This window comes from Xiphophorus hellerii, chromosome 24, assembly GCF_003331165.1.
Source record: "Xiphophorus hellerii strain 12219 chromosome 24, Xiphophorus_hellerii-4.1, whole genome shotgun sequence".
Taxonomy (NCBI): domain Eukaryota; kingdom Metazoa; phylum Chordata; class Actinopteri; order Cyprinodontiformes; family Poeciliidae; genus Xiphophorus; species Xiphophorus hellerii.
The window spans coordinates 15,542,951-15,553,226 of record NC_045695.1 but is presented as its reverse complement, the minus strand read 5'-3'; the positions used below and the strand labels follow the sequence as shown (position 1 = coordinate 15,553,226).

General features: G+C 37.5%; 1 long non-coding RNA gene across 1 annotated transcript; it reads left to right on the top strand.

Moving 5' to 3' along the window:
* Positions 1 to 2,673: 2,673 nt before the first annotated feature.
* On the top strand, positions 2,674 to 6,055 carry LOC116715602 (uncharacterized). The gene is made up of 3 exons (XR_004338206.1): positions 2,674 to 2,848; positions 2,950 to 3,083; positions 3,945 to 6,055. It is a non-coding gene; the product is annotated as an uncharacterized LOC116715602 (long non-coding RNA).
* Positions 6,056 to 10,276: the final 4,221 nt, after the last annotated feature.

Below are 10,276 nucleotides of genomic sequence, written 5' to 3'. Positions count from 1 at the left end.
TAATAAAGAATTATACATTTTAAATAAAAATATCCAGCTAATACATACATATTCCAAGTGTATTACTCTTTATAAGTATTAGTTACAAGCTAATAAATGTATATTAAAGCTTATTTTGCTGTAATAAACTATATTTGCAAGGATAAACAGCTGATATACATGAGGAGTTTTAGTATTTATAATAATCAATTACAGTTTAAATAATTGCACAATAGAGAATATTATTTTATAAAGTATGAATATATAATTTAGAGCAAAGTATGCAACTATTAAATAGTGTTATAGTCTTATGAATTCGTACTTAAAGGTTAATGAATGTATAATAAAATGTTATTTGTTAATAATAAAATGTGTCATTGGTGATAGTTAAGGGGAAAAGCTAGTAAATACATGTTCAAGTGTGTTAGTCTTTATTACTGTTTAGTTAGAGCTTAATAAACGCATAATAACACATAATTTTCTGTTATGAAGTACTAATATATAATTTAAAGCAAAATACCCAACTAATAAATACATATGTGTTTGTCTTTCTATTTACCTGATATGGCTTAATATCTTTTCTATTATAAACAATTTTAATATCATTTAAAGCTAAATATCTAATGAATAAATACATTTTACAGGGTTTTTGGAGTTACGGGTTAATAAATGCATAATAAAGTGTTCATTTTTTGCAATAAAATGTGTTAATTAGATTTACTTAGCAAGAAAATATAATTTTTAACTCTAATCTTGTCAGTTTTACTCATAATTTTTCATGAAAACACTCATAGAATTGGGTCATAAAATATAAAAAAGTTATTTTTCTGTCCTAACATTAAAGCCAATTAGAAATCCAGCAGCTGGTTGTTCTCCTGCAGCTTCTCGGTCACAGGTGGTTTAATTCAGCCAACAAAGACGACTCCAGTCTCTCATCCAACTATCTATTTTTCATTGGGAAAATGAAAACATATGCAAATCTTTGAGCTGTTCAACACGTCCTGGCCGGCTGTGTTTGTGAACGCAGCTTTGATCATGCTAAGTTTTGGAGCTGCGTTCCCCAGAAGACCCACTCTTCATTATAAAGTTCTCCAGACATATTTCTGGAAATTATTACATCTTTGTTTTAACTCTTACAAACGTTCCACTTACTTGCCGTCTTTTACTCTTATTCTTTTAATTTCATATTTATTATTGTTACAGCAGAGAGTCGGCCCATTAATAAGTTAGGATGATTATGCATAATTCACAGCCACTACATTAATGCAATTAATGAATTATAAATGAATAATTTCATGCCTGGATATAGAAACCTTTGAGTCAGAACGGTTTTTAAGAACTATTCAAATATCGGAAACTAAAGGTAAAACTTTTTTACCATTTTTTTTTGGTTTATGAATCTTTTAGTACTTTCTCTAGTGATTTACAAGATATTAAACTGGAGCGTTTGCAGCTCTGCTATTAGGGCGTCCAGGTGCAAAATGTAGGAATTTAAACATTTATACAGGAGTCAGTCAAAAAGCATTTACAGATTTCTACTTTTTGATTCTTTTGTTGTACGTAAATGTTTAAGATCAAACAAATTTAACACAATCTGAGCTGATTTACAGATAGAAACAGCTTGATTTGATGTGAAAAGGGAATTAACCTACATGTTTGGAAAACTAACCAACAACCAGGACAGATCACAGTCTGACCTTGGATCAATGTGTAGGAAATAGTACCGATCTGGCAGCATGAAGTAGGCGCAATCAGAAACTGTTCTATTTATCTGAATTAAATCAATTCTGCAAAGCAGAGTCGGTCAAAATCCCACTATAATGGTGGAAAGTAATATTTTTATATCACTTTCACAAAAAAATGTCACTGTCTCGTGACAGTTTGGTAAGAGAAAGAGAATCTGTGAAAAAATATGTAACTCTGCCTTCTCCCAGAGCTATCTAGAAACAACCAATCAGAGCCAAGAGGAGGGTCTTAGTGCTGTCAATCAATCCTCCATGAGTAGCTGTGCTACTCTACAGCTAGCAGAGCCCTAAAAAACACAATTTCAATTAAACACAATTAAAATCACAAGTAAATAAGTTTTTCATGCGATAAGTAATTAAAAAACATGCAGTGCCATCAATTTACTACCACTTCCTGTTGTCTTCTTTGTCGTTTCCACCAGCAGTAACATCCAGATGCTGTTAACATGACTTGTTTATGCCAAAATCCCCCCAAAACCACCTCATTCTAGCCCCAAAATGTACCAAAAGCTGTTTAGTTATTTTGTTATTCCAGTTTGTGCAATTTTATGATCAATGCAAACGCAGCAATGATAGAAAAGACTCATTAGAAGTTAAAGCAAAATAAAGTTATTAAATTTAGGGGGTAATTACTCTTGCACAGGTTGGTTTTGAAAGCTTTTTCTTTAATGACTGCAGTCCAGAAGTCGCCTCAGGTTTTCTCTGAGGTAAAATGTGAGACGTTACCTTTCCCCGCCGCCTTCTGGGGCCACCAGAAAGCTAAACTTTCCTCTGATTGCTGAACGGAGATCAAACATCAAACATCTCCCCGCAGATCTTTGAACCGGCAGCCAAAGTACGGAGAGGACAGCTATTCTGAGAAGTTTGTTTTCGTGTCTTCTGTTGTGGTTTGACTGGGCGGGCCAGCCGAGCCTCGCTCCCCCAAATCCGCAGAGCCTGGATCCAATAAGCCACAGTATCTGACTGCGGCGGTGCGGTCGGCAGCGGTGGGGCGCTCCAATCTACCTACTGCACCCCCAAACGCCCCGCAGGCTGCAGCTTAGAGGTGCCTTCTCTCTTTCAAGACTTAATTTGCAACAAATGTTGGGAGTCTTTGTCTGATCCAAGAAATCAAGAGCTAACAGGTAAACATGCAGAAAGTTCCCCTGAAGTCAAGGAAAATGCTTTGTTTTGTTGTTGTTGTCGACCCGATTTCAACCGTCATATCAATTCATTTCGTTTGCAGACCTGGAAACATGCGGAGCGAATCGGCGCAGATAAAGTTCAAACGTTGAGGTCTCGAGACTGGGAAAGCGGCGCCGTAATTTGATCAAACCCATCAGTTCTGCTCCTCTGGCTTTCGTCGTTTCCACCTTGGAGGTTTGCTGTAGCTTTCCGTTTGTTTGCATGTAAACTGCTGGGGAAGAGGAAAGCAGAGTGGAGCCAGTGGGAAACCGGAGGGGTTTATGAAAACCAAAGAGAAGAAGTGGGGAAACGGAGGATTGTACTGCTGGGTGTTTTTCTCCAGTGTACCTGAATCCCTCCAACACTCAGAGTTTAAATGTTTCAGCTGCATGTATTCAGATTCTGTGCAACACTAACAGCTGTAGGAGTTTCAGGACACGATGCTGCCAACAAACACTCTGCTGGAAACCACAGAACGGTGTCGCATTTCAGCAGCTAACGGTTCCTAAATGTTCCTCAGGGGTTACAGAAACTTTAGATGATTTTACACATTTATAAAAACAAGTTTGTGGAAAAGGATTCTGCTGAAGTCGGGCTTTAAACATGGAGGAGGAAACAAGGAAGATACAAGATGGCGGATGGATGGATGGATGGATGGATGGATGGATGGATGGGTGGATGGATGGATGGATGGATGGATGGATGGATGGATGGATGGATGGATGGACAGAAGATGATTGGTGGAATGATGGACAATTGGACGAATGGATAATGGATGGATGGATGTTGGATGGATGCTAATCACATCTGACCAAAAATGGACGGTTGAATGGATGGATGCTAAACGAATGGTTGGAGGGCGTATATCCATCCAGTTCCTTTATAACCTGAAATGTTGTGAATAATCTTAGAACATTAAACTTCCTGTTGGTTATGATGAGAATCAGAAATGAAGGCAGGATTAAAGATGGCCGCCGTCTCCTTCATGATTAAAGATGGCCGCCATATCCTTCAGTGTTTTCCATCTAAATAAACCTCTCTTCTCTCTCTGTGCAGGATGACAGACTGACATGGAAACGACCTTCTGACCTCTCACACTGATTAACAGCTTCTCCCCTGCTGTTGTCTTTCCACTCAGGCATTGTGTTCAGACGCCTAAATCTATATTATTACATTGAAACTTGTGGTTTTTTTAAGCAGATTGCTACATTTAAGTACCATAAGCATAATTGGAGTTGGATTTTATTCTCCTGAGTGAACTTGCGACCCATTTATGCCGCTGCTGAATATATTAAAGTGTTTTGTCACTTTCATTATTTTTGCAACCAAAATAAGTTGAGCAACCCGCCCTGCAGCTGCAGGGAAGACGAGCATGGTGAAATCGTCGCAGCAGCCGGTTGTTTTGCCGCCGCGGGGGCCATTACTGGAGCGGTTTTAACCTCTCCACCTCCTTCCCGTCTCAATCAGAGGCGTCAACATGCTAATAACTCCGCCGAGATGCGCTTCAAGTCGCCTTTTGATCTGCTCCGAAGCCGGGACGGCGCCGCGGTCGCCGGCGGTAACAAGGACCGCGTCTGCCCTCCTCCGTTTACGAGGCGATTCTGACCCTGACGGAGCCTGGAGGGGAAATGGCATCGAGACGCAAGCACCGCTTCCTGTCGGGTCAAAATGAGATGCTAATTAATTAGCATTGGCATCTTTAGCAATGCGTGTCAGCTCCCATTTGGGTTCAAACCGAGCCGGTTCTGGCCGCCGCCTCAGGTCGGACCTCCACCATCAAGAATCTGATCACATTATGGATCAATAGGAATCAATCAAGCAGCTGACAACAAGCGTCTCTTCGTCTAAACAGCCTCCAGTTTGGAGGCTTTGAAGTCTTTCACAGGAAGAAATGCACTCTGGGCAATGTAGTAATTCCCTCAGTAATCTCCGAATTTACATATCAAAGCCTTATATGGGCGGTAAAAGGTTTCAAGGTAGATCTTAATAAATCTAACTTTTAGAAATCCATTAACTTCAATGTTATATAACAGCTGGAATTCATCAGAGGTCTGGGAGGCCCGAATCTGGTCTAGTCAAAGTCCAGATCTTGTTTCCAAAGATCAATCTGATGGAAAATTTAACCTAAAAACAACATTGACACCAGGCGAGGCAAAATCAAAGTTAAATTACAAGAATAAAGTTATTTACCAGGATAAAGTCGCAATCTTACAATAAAGCTGAACTATGAACTTTACCAGGATAAAGTTGTAATATCACGGACTAAAAATCATAATGAGAATAAAATCATCGTATTTGGAGAATGAAATAGTACTTTTATGAAAACTCTTGCACAAAAAATAAAGATCGTTGAATCTTGTGAAGTCATATTTCATCTTTTATCATCAGCAGCAAAACTTTCCAATATGAAAACGATAGAGTCTATCACAAAGAAAGGACTGGAAGGGCTTCTGTCACAGCTAATCATGCAAAAAATATTGATTATTTTATATTTTTAAGCTGCAATAGGTTCGGTTGTAAGTGACGGAAACAAAGGAACGTTTTGCGTTTGGAAGAAACGGGCCTGAGAGGAAGAGACAAACAAATTAGATTAATACTCCTGAGGATCCAGAACCAGGAAAACACACCAAATAAGGAAAACGAAGCCGGCAGGTTGACCAGGTTCCCATCAAGAGGCCAGCAGCAGTCATTAACCGGAGATAATAAGCACAAGGTCAGGAGATTTCTGAATTATCTCCCCGTCTCCCCACTGTTCTGTCGGCCCCCTACCAAGTTGTGCTCAAGAGTGGCCTCACATTAATCAGCGCTTTAATTGCCACTTCCCTGCGAGTGTGTGGGGAATAAGGCCAATTTCCCCGAGTCGCTCCTTCAGGACGACGCAGACAGGTTCTTAGAAACACAGACACCCACGACTTGGAGGTCCGTTTTGACGCGTTTTCAGTCAAAGTGATGGAGAAATGTCAACATTTGTTAATCCAAGAAGTTGGTAAATATTTCATGGTTCTACTTGTTTATTTTATGGGTGTCCAAAGTGAGGCGCGTGGGCCATTTGCAGCCCTCAGAACAATTTTGGGCGGTCCTTGGCTCAGAAACATTTAGAATCGATGTTGGTGAAATTTTTACCGAGACTGTTCAAAAAAGATACAATTAAAATCTTGGAAAATGTACTAGTCATTTATTTTTTGAAAAAGTCAAGATATGGTTTGATATTTTTATAATCTAGCAAACATTGAAGACCTTCTTTGTATTTGTTTTTACTTTGCTTATTTCATTAAAATATTGTGTGTTTATTTAGCAAGTAAAAATCATTTTAAAAAAAGTTTGGAAATTATAATTGGAAAAAAAAAAGCTAAAAAGTTAGTGCACCCCGAAGAAGTAGATTATTAATATTTTCTGAAGGGTGATTTTGTTTACAAAGACTTACTCTGTTTTATTTATAGTTTCTGTTTTGTTTGTTTTATTGATTTTGGTTGTTGTAATATTTCCCAGTTCTAGTGTTAGCTGGTCTTTATAAAAATAAAGTTTATTAATGTTTGCAAAAGCAAACATCAACATTATCATATATCGCAATAATTATCGGGACAATTTATCATCCAGTCAATTTTTTGTAATTTGATTAAATTCTTATCAGGTGATAATTGATGGAAAATATGTTTGGATTTAACTTGGATATTAGTTAGTAGAACTGAGGATAACAACTGTTCTAATAACTGATTATTCTGGCGATTAATCGATTAATCGGATAACAGAATTGTCACATTCTGCTGATTTTTTTATTTAACTACTTAACCTTATTTTATACAATATTAAAAACACATTAAAATGCAACAAATAATTAAATTCCTTTCATTAAATAAGAAAATAAACATTTTATTGCTTAAAGTCTAGTCATATAGTATAACTAGTGAATGCTTGATCAGCTGCAGCTGAAAAAACACTTGAAATGCTGGATTTAAAAATAAAATGTAGGGTTTATCTGTTGATTATTATTGTTAGTTTTTTGATGAATAAATGGTGTTAATAGGAGTTTTTTTAGCAGAGTTTGAGCTATGTGAAGCTAAAACTGCCATTTGAGTTTTGAATAGAAAATATTTACAGATAAAGATTTGTTTTGTCTGAAATATAAAATATTTCTATTTTTTGTACAGTTTTGCTTAAATACTGATCTGTTTGGTTTTTTTCACCAAATGTTCTTTTTAGAGTCTTTTTACTCTAAAGATTAATCGATTACTAAATTAGTTGACGATTATTTCAATCAATTAATCACGATTAATTGTTTCATCCCTAGATGTTATGAGTATGAAATGTAAAACAGCTTGCCATATTTGGTCTATTATTAAGCTTTCCATATTCCAACTACTCTGTTTTATGTGCTGAACTGATTACAGTTTTCAACTCTGTTACCAGACATCTTTGCTCTGCTTTAGATTATCTAATCTGGCTAATCTAGGTGTATATATGTTATGTTGCTTATATTAAAAGCATTGGCTCATTCTAAGCAGTAAACACGTCGTCCTCTTGCCGTATTTATCCAAGTCAAGCCGTGTTCCTGCCTCCTCTTCGTATTATTACATTATGCAGCAAGTGCAAACCCTTTAATAACCCCGTGTCAATGTGATTAATGGACATTGCTTAATAAATTTCCTGTAATTAAATGTCCACCTGCAGCTTGCCTGGAATCAATTACCTTTTTGTTTATGCAATTTTCTTGAGGTATTTAGTTATGTGCCTCCATTAAGAAGTTGTAAGATAATATCTGCTTATTCTGCTAATTCCCATGTTACCTTATGTGACACGGCGAGCCTGAAGCGAACAGCACAGCAGACGGGTGACTGATGTTTGCCATTTGGAGCAGATTAAAAACAAGAAGGAATAATAATAATAATAATAATAAGGCGTGTTGTTTTACAGTGTAGCAGACTGAATTGGAGGCGGTCATGAGGAGGAAGAGGAAAGTATACATTAAGAAAGACACCCGATGAAATGGGTCACAGATAAATTATCACCTGAGGGTTAATAGTACATATACATATTGAGTGTGAAGTCGTTTTCTAATGAGGAGAGAGCAAAACGTCTGATGCTAATCCGCGTCCTGAAGGTGTTCTTAAAGGGACAGTACGCTGACTATACACACAGGATCTAATATGGAGGGAAAAAATAGAAGATGATAAAGTTTAGAGGAAAAAATATGGATGACTGGATGGATGGATGGATGGATGGATGGATGGATGGATGGATGGATGGATGGATGGATGGATGGATGGACAAACGGATGGATGGATGGATAGATAGCTGAAAGGATTGAGGTAAAGATAAATGACTGGTTGTACAGACAATTGGATGGATGGATGGATGAACGAACGAACAAACGGACGGATGGACGAACGAATGAACGGACGAACGAACGAACGGACGGATGGACGGATGGACGGACGAATGACTGGATGGATGGATGGATGGATGGATGGATGGACAAACGGATGGCTGAGATAGATAGCTAGATAATAGATAGATAATAGATAGCAGATAGGATAATAGAGATAGATAGATAGATAGATAGCTGAAAGGATTGGGGTAAAGATAAATGGACTGGTTGTACAGCATGGATGGATGGATGGATGGATGGATGGATGGATGGATGGAGGGATGGAGGAATGGATGAAACGGATGGATGGATGAACGGACGGATGGGTGTATTTCCCGCTCTGACGTTGTGCTGAACCAACATCTCTGTTACCATCTCCCTCAGCCCAAACAGGTCAGAAACAACCTTTGACCTCTTCCAGACCAACTCTGTCTTTTCTACCCGTCTAAATGAAATAAATCCTCCAGATGTTTCCAGACAAAAGCAAACCGAGCCGAGACTCGTTCAATAAAAAAATAAAAATAAATAAACGACTGTTTATCATTTATTTATCCATCAGCAAACAATTGGAGTCTATGATTGCAATTTGCTTGATTAATGAGTTGATTAAGACTGTTAAATGTTTACAAAGAGGTCGCAAACATTTTCAGAAAAACAGAGCGTGGCGTCCCATCACAGCCGCCTGTAAACTTTAATTAAGACTCCCCTCCCGTCGCTCCCTCCTGGGATTCATAATTCCCACCTAAATCTGCATTTTTAATTATTTAACTCCAGATAACGTGGCGCCGCTTCCATCAGCAATTATTTACTCCTGAAAAGTCACAAAGAGACCTGGTAAAAAAATCAAAGTGCGCCCCGTTGAAAGGTGAGCTGGGCCTGCAAACGAAGGCAATTTGCACAAAACAAAAAAAGCATCAAATTAGCAACCGGCTCGGTTCAGATATGAGCGGCTGGTGATTGTGAAGGCGTTTTCATCCGGAGCGCATCAAGCTGGGAGGAGGAACACCGTTTGTTATTATCATAACAAACAAGCTGCCATCACAGGAATAATTAATGGCATTGTGCCCAATATAAAACAGCCCTTAGAAGGCCAGGGGTGGCTGGCAGAGTTTTAATCATCGTCAGAGAAAAACCTTCTTCCTGCGCGGCGACAACGTTCATGATGAAAAACAAACGAGACGGGAAAAAACGGTTTAAAATGAGACCCAGAGGATGGAAAACCATCCTTTGATTTGGATCAGTGGCGTCACCAAGCCAATTTTAGGTAAATCAATGGTGTCCAAACTGTGGCCCGGGGGCCAAATATGGCCCTAGAAATTTCTTTGTTTGGTCAAAAATGGTAAAAATGTGGCCAACAGTCATTAAGAAAGTTTTGAAAACATGTTTTTCACATTATTTATAAAACTGACTGAGAATGTAAACGCAACATTAGCTGAATCATCAAAGACAACAAAATGCACAATTTCACAAAATAAAAGTATATAAGAGCAACGGGCAATATGTCTGCAACCCTTTACATCTATCAATCTAGCTTAATCCAGCTTTACTGTCACTGTTTCTGTTGTTAAAAATAAATAAACAACTCTTAGCCTGGTGGGGTGAAAGGAAAGCCTGGCAACCCGCCAGGCTTATAGTACACTGGAGGAAACCCTGGATTTAAAATTTAGATTAAAACAGAAACTGTTTCATGGACAAGAACTGCAAACACTTTTTCAAATGAATAAAAACTACTGAGAAATACAATTTATATTTTAACAAGATTAAACTCATATTACATTAGATTAATACAAGTGTTTTTAGATATGACAATAAAATACAATTATTACAAATATAAAAGTTTTTGAAAAAGTTCTAAAATGTTTCAATGTATTAAATATTTTTTGAAAAATATTAAAATGTAGGCATGATTTATTTATGTAAATAAAAGATATAAAATAAAAAAGTATAAAATTGAGAATAATTCAGTTAAATTAAACCAATTAAATTGATAATTAAATAATCTAAGAAAATATACATGCAATAC